Below are 13,499 nucleotides of genomic sequence, written 5' to 3' on the forward strand. Positions count from 1 at the left end.
TTTATCTTTTTCCAATGTCTCCATTTATGGATTTAAAGAAAGCATTGTTGTTTGTCAAGTAATTCACACAACAGCACCTCAAACTAGAAAACGTTTTTATAATACATGAAGTGTGACCATAGGTTTACTAAATTCAGCAGTATTGCCACATATTCCCACAACTTATAAGAAGCTGGCTTTATAGAATGATGAAACTGCTTATGAATGAGGGTAATTAGGAGACTGACCTCCTGAAGGTCAAGAGGGGTATCCCAAAGGATGCAATAAGCCTTGTATTAAGCAAAGAAGTAAACTACCAATTTTCTAGCATCACTGCTTAGTATTCCCATTTCTTTATATGGAGAATTGGTTATCAGTCATGTCATTCAACTTGAAGTGGTAAAAATCTCAGCTGATCGCTCCTTTTATCATTAATGATCTTGTGTCTGTACTAGTCTTACTTTTCCATCTATTTTTTCCCATAGACTCAACAATTGCACTAAGAAATAAAAATCTTTCTGATCTTTGTTCATCTCTCAAGGGCCAACATCTTTCAAAAGTTACTTTAGACTTTGTGCCTGCAGTTCTATATTTTTAAAAGTATATATGATTTTTAAAGTTTCAGTTTATATGTTTTGCCCACTGTTACAGTGATCAATTGCTTTTAGTGAACATCTATAATTTAAAAGATTAACATTCCAACATATATATATTTTATGTTATTTTTTCCTTCACAATTTAATCAGTTTTTACTGCTGTCTTATGTGAGGAACAATGTATACTGAATTCATATCATCTCAGGATGATATGATAGTTGTTGGGACTTTGCACTGATACATATATTTTTCAACAGAACAAAAGGCAAAAGTGAATTCTGAGAGGTGAAAAGCTAAATATTTTAGCTTTGACTTTGCATATATAACCTTAACATTCCTCCCCCATGGTCTATGAGCCAGAAATGATTATGAATTTCAATGGGTCCTCTTACCTATTTAATACCAATTATGTTCATTCACTAGGCCAAAACACTGGAAGAAATAGGACAAACCTGAGAAATCTGAGAAGCTTGGCTTATGCTATATATCTTGATCCAGTGTTAGTTCCACAAGTATACACATAAGAAAACATAATCAGACTGAACACATAATACTTGTGCTCTTCACTGTAAAATATAATAATAGTAAATATCCTGTGTTATAGTGAACTACTGAAGTTTCTTAATGAGATAAAAAAAGAAGATGAAATGTCCACTATCGTCACCTCTACTTAAGTGTACAACATTGTAAAATGTCCTCTCTCCTACAATATGGCAAGAAAAAATGAGAACATTCCTGTGGTTTGGGAAAAATGACAACATGGTAATAATTCTCACATGATATAACTATGTGGAAAATGCAGAAAAGTTATTAAAACTGTAGTTGAAAAACTGAATTTATCATAGTCTCTAAGACAAGGTCAATATATAAATACATCTATTTCTATGTGTTAACAGATGTAATTCCAAACTTACGTTTTTTTTTTTTTTTTTAATGATACCATTTAGGTGCTGGGAAAAATGGGTCACTACATGCAAAAGAATGAAGCTTGACTACTACCTTACACCATGCACAAAAAACAACTCAAAATGGATTAAAGAACTAGACATAACACCTGAAACCATAAAATATATAGAAGGAAACACAGGTGAAACACTACAGGACATACACCTCAGTAACATCTTTAAAGACACATCACACATCACCCAAAGCAGTGAGAGTGAAGGTAAAGATAAACAGCTGGGACCACACCAAATTAAAGAGCTCCTGTACAGCAAAAGAGACAGTAACCAAAACAAAGAGACACCCCACTGATTGGGAGAAAAATTTTGCACATAACACTAATGATAAAGGACTGATCACAAAAATCTACAAAGAGCTGATAAGACTCAACAAAAACAAAGTAAATAATCCAGTCAAAAAATGGCAGAAGAGCTAAAAAGAAACTTCTCCAAAGAGGGAATGCAAATGGCCAACAGGCATATGAAAAAATGTTCAACATCACTTGTAATCAGGGAAATGCAAATCAAAACTACAATGAGATACCATGTTACACCAGTGAGAACGGCACATATTAAAAAAACTAGCAACAACAAATGTTGGCGAGGCTGTGGAGAAAAAGGAACTCTCCTGCACTGCTGGTGAGAGTGCTAAACCACTATGGAGAGCTATGTGGAGATTCCTCAATCTGCTAAAGGTGGAGCTTCCATATGATCCAGCAATTCCACTCCTAGGTATTTACCCAAAGGACACAGAAACATTCATTCAAAAGGGCACCTGCACTCTTAACGTTTATTGCAGCACTATTTACAATAGCTAAGCTATGTAAACAACCCAAATGCCCAAAAATAGATGACTGGATCAAGAAGATGTAGTACATATACACAATGGGATATTACTCAGCAATCAAAAAAGATAAACTCATGCAATTTGCAGCAACATGGATGGAGCTAGAAGGGATCATGCTCAGTGAAATAAGCCAGAAAGAAAAAGAAAAATACTGGATGGTCTCACTCATAGCAGGAATTTGGAAAACCTAAATAAGCGATCAGGAAAAAGACTAATTATAATAAAGTTATAATCAAAATCAACAAGCAACTATAAACCAGAGTCACATTACAGGGGAGAGAAGGAGTAGGATCAAAACAAGGGTGGTGGGAATTGTATGGGGAATATAACCAAGATGAAAATGCATACATTGTACAAAAATGAAAAATGATGTAAAAATATATTTAAAATATGATACCGTTTAGATTGACATCAAGAGCCATTACATATCAAATAGTAAACTAAAAATTGTATTAGAACACAGAAAAATTTTAAAACACTTTTGAAAAAAATAAAAGTGACCTGATTAAGTATAATGGAGTTTTATTAATTAGATTATTCAAATGTATAATTCCAGTTGATCTAAAATTAAAGGAAATCCCAAAATATTTGTGTTTGCAATCTAATAAGCTGTTTCTTAAATATATATGACTGCCATGGGCCAAAAATAAATAAAATGAATTGCAGAAGAAAAAGTTGAAGGAATTGTATTACCAGATATCAGGCCTTATTATATAGCTGTATCAATTAACATCACATGGTGTTGGTGCAAGACAGACTAATAATACCAAGGAACAAAATAGAGAATCCAGAGAAAGACTCTGCATATATGGTCACTTGATTTATATCTAAGATGGTTCTATAATATAGTGTGGGAAGAATCATCTTTTTAGTAACTGACGCTAAGTCAATTCCATGTCCATATAGAAATATTTAATCGCAACACGTACCTCACACCATATGCAAAAATCAATTCCAGAAGGACTATAAATCTAACTGCAATAAAACAATAAAACTTCAGGGAGAAAATATGCTAATATATCTTAATAAGCTTGGAGTTGAGAAAGATTTCTTATATGGGCCATAAAAACATAAACCATGAAATTAAAGACTGATATAAGAGCTACATTAAATTGCAAACTATTCATCAAAAACACTATAGACACACACATAATGGTGTTATTCATAAATTCATATATACTACACAATAGGAAAATAAACAAAATACCTAAATAATTTACAAAAGAGACTATCCAAATGGCCAATAAATAAAAGTGCTAACTTCTGCTGAGTTTCAACATGCTGAAATTGAAACAAAAATGAGTTATTACTGCACATTTGCTACTGGCTAAAAAAAAAAAAAAAGTAAAAATGTAAAAGGCACTATCGTGCATGTGTGTGTATGTGTGTGTATCTATGCGCACCAAAAGATATGCACAAGAACCTAAGTTACAGAATCACTAGTAACAACTTTAAACTGGAGACAACCCAAATGTTCATTTGTGGGTTGGAAAAACCATTGTCTGTACATACAATGACTTCTACAATGAGAATGATGCAAATATTTTTATATGCAATCATAATTAATTTAACAAGTTTATTAAACAAAAGGATTCTATATAACAGTCAACAATAGAGTATTGCAAATCTGCTACATCTTAGACCATGTGATACAGACTTATGATTTGTGCACTTTTTGGTATATATGATAAACATTAAAAGTTCACTGCAAAAGAATCAAATAGACACTTGTAAACTATAAAATAGATATTAAATCACCAGTGCACAACAACATATATACATTGTTGTTAATTGCAACATTTTTCACAATAAAAAAGTCCCTCAATAAGGAGTGTTTAATAAGAAATGATATGTATACATCATAGACTATTATGCAGTCATTAGAATTAGTTATATAACTTGACATGTAAAGAAGTCCATGAAATATTATCAAGTGAATAAAGGGAGATGCTGAAAATAAAAAGGGTATGGGATATTTAATTAAGAAAATCACCCTAAACTTCAGATTGTTTGAACATATATAAGGTATTATCATATATTTTTTATGTTCATATATATTTTTGCATAGTACTATAAGATCATGGAAAAATCTTGAATGCCTACATTGTTAGCTAGGAGGTAAGGATTGGTATGAGTAGAAATGATGAGGAATAAGAAAAAAAAAAACAATAGAGAGTGGAAGTATTATCTACTTAAGAGAAAAAAATAAGATCATGAATAAGTAAAAAGAAAATTACAGGGCCTCCCCAGTGGCGCAGCGGTTGAGCTCTGGGTTGAGAAGCTGCCTGCAGCCTCTGCAATGCCGGTTCGATCCCCGGCCACCAGGCGAGGGTCCCACATGGCGCGCGGACCTCTCCTGCCGCCCGCTGCTCCCCTCAGCAGTGTACTTCGTCGGTCAGCCTGTTCTACTCTCTGCTCTGGCTCTGGTGAATCCTCTCACCCTCCCGCGCTTCTGATTGCACCCAGTGCTTGTATAAATAAATAAATAAATCTTTAAGAAATTACAGGCCAACTCTGATATGACACAAAAATCTTTTAAAAGATAAGCATACCAAATCTAAATGTTTGTTTTAAAAAATATATATCTTAATCATATTACGTTTTTTCCAAGAATGCAATGATACTTAGTGACATTTAAAAGCATTTTATAGAAGCAGCTAGCTACATTTTTTCCAAATTATGTTTATCCAGGTAAAGTAGGTTTCATTATTTGTAACTTGCTATATTTAGAAATTAAAAACAGGGCCTCCCTGGTGGTGCAAGGGGTTAAGACGCAACCTGTGAAGCAACCTATGAAGCTATCCGCAGCCACTGCAATACAAGTTCGATCCCCGGCCAGGGAGCTACCCATATGGTGCAGCAGACCTCCCCTGTCTCGCCTGCTGCTCCCCTCAGCAGTGTATTTCAGTCAATCTGCCTGCTCTGTTCCCCACTCTGTCTCTGGTGAATTCTCTCACCCCCCACACTCCTGGCCTGTACCCCAGATTTGTATGCATAAATAATCTTAAAAAATGAAATTAAAAGCAGAGAAAATAACTTAGAATATGAAAAAAAATGGTTAAATTCCATACTCTTTAATAACTGCTAGCAAACTAATAATAAATACATGGCAACTCCCTTTAGTCTAATATAAGTCATCTACATGAACAATCATTGCTAATGGAACTATATCAGAACTATTCTTAAAATCAGTTATAGGCCAAAGGCACCCAGTATGATTGTTCCTATTTAATATTGTTCTAAAGGTCTATACACTCTGGAAATATGAAAGACAGTGCCATAATTCAGCATAATGCAATTATTAACATTCAAAGGTCAAAATCCATGAGCAAATTATAATTAAAAATAGGAAAAATACATTTCTTCTGACATAAACTTAGGTCAAAATATATACCTTTGAGATGACCATGGGAATTCCTTTTATTTGCTTTGGTGTCTGGAGGTCAAGAGGGTAATAAAATTTTATAAGACATTACAAACTTTCCCTTTTCTAGCTTATCCAAGATACTGTGCAGCCCCAATTGCTAGGATGTTACAAGTATGTAACCTCTTCTACTCAGTGTTATTGATTATGTGTTAGATATATGAAGATGAAACATAAATGTTGCCCTCAAGTAATTCATAATCTATCACGGTGAAGAAAAACTCACAAGTGGTATGGTATAATAAAATGTTTAAGAAAATTGGAGGCTGACGATGATAAATTTCCCTGGAATAATTAGATGTCTTTTCTTCCATTTGGAGCTCAGGTTTGAAATAAATTGAGAAATGGCATTTCAGGAAAAGAAAACAGCTAGCATATCATGGAGCTATAGGATACCTGAAATATTTTGAAACTATAATTTTGAAACTATATTACTATAATAACAGTATGACAGTTGCATAGATATAAGTGGGACCGTGGAATGGACTTCCTGAGAAGACCATTGTCCATGCTGGATTGCACAGAATTATATATAGCATAACAAGCAGTATGGACATTACGCACAGATAATGGAGAGTCATTCAATATAATTAAGTAGAACACTACTCAGACTTCTATTTTTATAACATGTAATAGGGCATGGAGTATTAGAGATACATAGAGATAAATATGGAAACGAAAAGGATATGAACGTAAGAGAAATGTTGATGGGTTTTAAGGAAGATAATGAGATGAATTGGGGTAATCTGAGGTCTTCTGATGTACCTGTTGGGTCACTAAACCAAAATCTTTAGATTTACAACACTGGAAAAGGGAATCCACCTTTAGGACTGTTTTATTTCTATTTCTACTCCCCACACTTCCCAGGTTAAAACCTCCTAATATTCACTTTAGATTGACTGAAAAGTATAATTTTCACATTATTTAAGTTTATTCAAATACTTTATTAGTATATATATTAAAATACTGGTTTCATTATGGAATTAGTTTAATTTTTATAACTGAATCAAGTACTAATTCTAGTGGAAATGTATTTTCAGTTCAGCTACATCCAATCTAAAATCATCAAGTTTATTTTAATACCTAGTACAGGATGATGCCCTTGTCTAACCTTGGTTTTTATCTTCCTTATGGATATTTTCTTTTTCTTTTCTGGCAAGAATTTCCCAATAAAAATTGTTACTTCATATGATTTCATGAATGTCTATTTAATTTACTTTTACATTTATATGAAGGACAATAATTGGCTCCTTCCACACTTCAGTATATTAAACTAATCATGTTTCCTTGGATATTCATTTAAATCATTAGGGCACATCACTTTTTTTCATGGCTAATTCAACTTTGCTAGCTTGTTTTCCTTGATTAGCACAATTTACCACCAGTGTCTATTTACATAGCTTTTATTTTAGTTTTGTATTTTCCGCAGTTCATCTTAAATGTTTTCTTTAATCACAATGATATTCTGATAATATTTAACATTTGTTGATATTTTAACTCATTTACAAAGTAGTATATGGACAAGATATATTCCAATGTCCAAAATAGCAGCATTTGTTAGAATAAAGATACAGAAATCTGTTATTTTCTTAATTTTTGTTAAAAGAAATTATAAAAAACTGTATCATTCAGAAAGAATTTGCCATCATAATTATCTTACCCTTATATTGATATTGAATAGTAGTCTGCTTTTCCCTGTCAGAACATACCTGCATAACTGGATCAAAATGAGAACAAATTTAATAATATGCTCTGACTACATATCCTAATTGTATATTTAAATTTTAATTTGTAGTTGAATTAAAAAATTAAAATTCTTCCTGCCATTCAGATGATTACATCTTTCACTAGTTATTATTACAATTTTTTCCATATTTTATAGAGTCTCTCCAACTCAAAATAGTGCCCCATTTTAAGGAAACTGAACTTTGGAACCCACCAGTAATATGATATTAAAATTGCTTCCAAAGTCAAATTTCATGAATGTACTTACAATCACTTCTACTTACGTGTTATATGATCTTGAGCAAGGATCTTAACCTTAGTTCTTCATCTCCAGATTGAATTGCTGGGTGGATACAATAAGTACGATGTTAAATTTACAGTACAATAATACTAATTTAAGGATTGCTTTTAAAATAGCATCTGACATATTTGTGACTATTATTTTACATCAATCCATGTGTCCATCACCCTCTTTTCACTGAAAATGTAATTAATTTGACCTGTGTGTCGGTGGGGGTGGGGCGGCGGGGAATGCCTGTTTCATATTGAGTCAAGCAGTTGCTTTAATGGCAACATGGAGCAGACACTGAGACCAAGTTAATCTCTACTGATAACTTAAACATTAACAATTGGACTTGGAAGTGGCTATATCTTCCGGTTTTCTTTCATTTTGTCTGAGGTCAGCTATGATTACATTTCTGACTTTAGGTTCTAGCAGACATGCATGAATTCTTATATTTCGTGTTCATATTATTCTTTGACTTGATTTCTGTTTCAACAAAGAGATCCCACTAATACAATATGTATAAAGTTAAATTTCTTGCTTGTAAAGAACTTTTCAGTATTATTTGAATGTTAAGATGACTAGAATCATCTGTTCAATAGCTTTTCTTCTATCAATAATATTTTAGTTATTAATTCTGGGCTGTATAGAACAAAATCAGTTGGAAGCCTACTGAGTAATACATTCAAGGCTGAATTATTTCAAAGCTACCTCCCCTTTATGAAGATGACCTTAAACACAGGCACAAAATTATTCCTTTTTGACTCTCAAAACAGAGAATCTCAGATACTTAGATTTTATTGGGAGGCAAAGGCAAGACAGTTCATTAGAGTTTCCTGCCTTAATTTGTTTGGATAAAACAGAAATTAGCTTCACCTTGAAAAAAATCAGGAGGGAACATTTTTAGTCCATTCAATTAAATATATTTTAACTTTATAAAAATATTTCCACATTTTCTTTATTTTTCTTATTTCACAATCAACTGGCACTAAGGTCTTGGTCTGATGGTGCTTCTGAATTTTTGTTTTTAACACCTCTCACTTCGTAATTTGCACTGTATTTATTATCTTTTCTCTTTCCCATTAAATGTCATTATAAATTACTAAAAATGGATCTACCATATGACCCAGCAATTCCACTTCTAGGAATCTACCCAAAGGACACAAAAACATTAATTCAAAAAAGTACTATTTACAATAGCTAAAATATGGAAACAACCTAAATGCCCCAAAACAGAAGAATGGATCAAGATATGGTATACAAACACAATGGAATAATCAAAAAAAAATATTATTGTATGTCATTCACAGCAACATGGATGGAGCTGAAAGGGATTATGTACAGTGAAATAAGCCAGAAAGAAAAAGAAAATTATCGGATGGTTTCACTTATAGGAGGAGCATAGGGAAACCAGACAAGGGATCAGGGTAAAAAAGACAAAACTAGCAGTCAAACTATGAATTGGAGATATTCGGAGGGGGGAGGGATCAAAATGGGAGGGAAGAGCATAAAGGTCTATGGTGATGGTTCACGGGTGTATTCATGGTGGTAATTTTATGGGCACAACACCTGAGAGGAGAAATCACACACTGTACACAAATGAACAATGATGTGTATGTGCATGTATGTGTGTATACACACACACACACATATGTCATATTCCTGGAGACTAGTATTTCTTATGTATCTTTGTCTTAGCCATCATACCCAGGCAGCCATCATACCCATTCATTAAATACAGTTGGTGCTCAGTTATAAGTTGCTAAATGTTGTGCTATGTATCCCAAGAGCAATTGATTCTTTTCATTTTATATATGTAATTTCAGTTCAGGGTTGGGTGGGGAATAGTTGAGAGTAAAGTTTTTAGGAAAATCAAGACTTCTTTTAGCTATCATGCCAAATCTTTAATGCGGGAACTACCAAGTAGCTTGACAATGATACAGGCTTACACTAATCACCTTTGCTTCATGAATGCAGTCGAGTTCTTGTGGGAGGTACTTGAGGGCCATTTCTAATGACTTAGTTTTCATTTTAAAAGCATCACTATTTTTCTAGCTTAAAGAATTCCAACAGCTCTGGGGTAGACAATAACAAGCATCTTAGAAATAAATTATAGACTAAAAGCATTGTTGAGCCATTTGATGAAATTATCAAGCTGGCTTATAATACACTGTGGCTGAGGCACCAGCACCAGCTGCTTAAGACTTTCAAAGCTACTTTGACTTGGAAATGATTTTGAGAGTAAGGAGCAATCTTTCTCTAATAACACTGAGTACTGATGATATACTCACTAGTTCTGGTGATCTGTCATCAAATACATTATTTTTCTATCTAAGACATTTAACAGCGCAGAGAAAACCACACATTCTCCCTTCATGGAGGTACAGCGCATGCAGGAGGATGGTATCTGGTCCTGACCTTCTCAACTCCTAAATTTTGGACAATTCTCTGGTTTGGCAGAATTCGCCTGAGCTATCATTCTTCGGGCAACAACCAAAAGACAACACTATTCCTCCCCAGGCAAGTAGAGACTCTTATCTGGAGTCAGTTTTACATATTTTGAACACACTCTCTAGCTTCACTTCAATCACTTTAAGTGCTTCAAACTGGCATTGTTTCAAGCAACAGATTCAACATAAGCAGTCTCTGTACGAGCTCAAAAGAAATACTCTCCTATAATCAATTGAATTACTCTCATTTGACCGCTCAATTATTGCCAATATACATGTTAAATCATCACTTCAAGGTAATTTGTTTTATAATTATTTGGCACAGTAAAATTAATCACCTGGAAGCATTACAAAGAAGACTTTTTTCCCCCGTTTTTCCCCCGACACAAAAAGTGCTTTGCAAGCATCATATCCCCCATGCTTTCCAACTGTCCCTCAACTCTAAAGAATGTATTCTTTCCTTCCACCTGCCTATTCATCCTCACATGCATGCTCACTATGGTCAAGTATATAGCATTCTGATGTTCAGATTCCCCTATTTTTCTGCTTCCTCAGGACCTCACTAAGCTCCTGATTGATTAACTTTTGAAGTAGTTGATTCCTATTCATCATTGTGGCCTCACCTTAAATTGGCTTTTTCAGAGAAACCTTCCCTAACCTCCAAAACTAGGTTACGTAACTCAGTTATGTGAACACACTCTCAATTTTAACACGCTTAGCTTCAGCTCCTCCCACTAAATTATAAGCTTCATGTGGACAGGTGCTTTACCCCTGCTGCTTTTAGCTCTATGCCCAACAACAACCCCAAGGAGGGTCGCAGCTCCACCATTCTTTTCTGCGGAAATGACAACTGAAATTCAGTCACACATCACTTAATAGCATCTTGTCAATGACAAACTACATATATGACGGTGGTTCTAATAGGCTAAACCATATAGCAGCCTGTGAGTTGTAGGCTATACCATCTAGGCCTGTGTAATTATCCTCTACAATGTTAGCACAATGAAATAAATTAATGATGCATTTGTCAGAACATGTACCTTTCATTAAGCAGCGCATCTCTATGTGTTGACAGCAATGAATTTTCCAGACTAGTCCTTCAGCTGTGTCAAATTGTATAGCTATCATTACAGAGCATTGACCGAGATGGTAGTAAACCAAAATTTCTTGGATGATTAACCTTAAAGCCAATGCTGTAGAGAGAACTATCTCGACAGGTTCATATGCATTGCTATTCCACTAGGGGAGAAGTCTTACTAAATTCTCGTTTATGGACAAAAATATATGAATTCCTAGGTCATTTTGGAGATATTTATAGAGGGAGAATCTTTTAAAGTTTGTATGTTCTTATAAGTCTAAGAGATGGTAGCAATAAGCACTGAATGTTTGGGACATTCACACAAAGCTACCCTTTTCAAGTGTATCTGTCTGCTGACACTACCATAACAAAATATCACAACCATGAATAAATTGGCTCAAATATCAGAAATTTATTTTCCCACAGATCTGGAGGCTGTAAGTCCAAGATCAAGGTGTGGGCATGTTTATTTTCACCAGAGACCTCTCTTGTTTGTTTGCAGGTTGCTATCTTAATCTGACCTCAGAAGCCTTTTCTCTGCACATCAGCTTCCTGGTCTCTTTTCCTCATATGTATGGGCATCAAACATACTGAATTCGGGCTTCACCCTTATAATCTCATTTAACTTTAATTACCTCCTTATGGGCCTTATTTCCAAAAACAGTCACATTGGGTGGGGTGGGGGGTTTGGGGGGGACCGCTAGGGTTTTACTATATGAATTTGAGGGTGGAGAGTACAACTCAGTCCTTAACTTCTAGTAAAGTCTGGAATATTCTGACTTGATGGGAATCTGTTCTTGTAAAGAGTAATCTTTAATATTGCTGATTTTAATGATTATGTTTATCTACCTATTTATGCATATAAGCATCAGACTTAGGATTCTCACTTAAACCTCAAAATAAAGTCTGTGTTTTGCTCTTTAGATTTCATGGCCACTTGCCCCTGATAGAAGCAAATTGCGATTCTAGGAAATAGCAAAAGGACATTTAAGAGGAAATAAAATTTTTCACTGATAACATACATAATAGACATGTAACTTTTGTTCTAACTATCCACTGCACTTGAGGGAATATAATTGCCAATAAAACAGTTCTATTAGTCTCTGAATATGAGAATAAGACCATTTAGGACCATGGCAAGAGTCCCATATTGTACATTCTAATACATATTGATAAGTAAAATATAAAATCCATTTCCACATTGTGTGGACTTAATTAAATGTATTTACACACTGATTAGATTATTTTCTATTTTTATCTTAATCTGTGATTTGGGTTGACTCTCAGTCCTTCCTGATCCAATATTTGCTTTGAATACCATATATGTAACCATTACACCTGCAGGTAAAAAAGCTCAACCCAAGAAAACAAATTTGCTTTCTGACTATGTGGTTATTTTTTTCTGACAGAAGATCCAAACCCCTATTTAATACAACCAGTGGAGGAAGTCTAAGAATTGCTTGAATTGAAATGAAAAACCATAATAATGACATTTATAACATCTGTCACATTACATTTGCTTGGTCTATATATCTCTCTCTGGAATAATAGTGATTTATCCAAATTGCTTCTCACTGCAATTTATATCAGTGTAAAGACACCACCAGATATATGGAGGGTTTTATTTGCCTCAAACTGGATGTCTGTTTAATTGTATTTGCCACTAAATGAAAATACTGCCCTCTGGCATATCTGTTTAGCTATAATGGTTAATTTATTTCATGTTTTTATAACTTCAACCTCTTCCACTTACTAGGTAGTTGAATGCATAACTTTCCTCTTTCTTTCTGCAAATATATACATATGTATATGTGACACTTTATGTCACAAATCTGGTAACTATAACTTTATTACACCAGAATCTTCACTATCTAGGTTATCTTTTCTTTCTCCTTGTGGAAGAAAAATAACCCAGCAAACTTATTCAGGCTACAATTAAACAATAGAGTTCCCAATGCAAGGGGAGGGGGCAATCTTGCCACCTCAGAAGGTATTTGGTGAATGAAGATATTTTGGGTTGTCACGACTGTTGAGTGCTACTACTGGCATCTAGTGAGAAGCAGCTAGGGAAGCAGATAAATACCCTATAAGACTTAAAACAGTCCTAACACAACAAATATCCAGTCCTAAAACTCAGTAATGGTAAGGTTGGTAAATGTTGAACGAAAAAAAAAAA

Source organism: Talpa europaea (genome assembly GCF_964194135.1).
Source record: "Talpa europaea genome assembly, chromosome: 1".
NCBI lineage: Eukaryota > Metazoa > Chordata > Mammalia > Eulipotyphla > Talpidae > Talpa > Talpa europaea.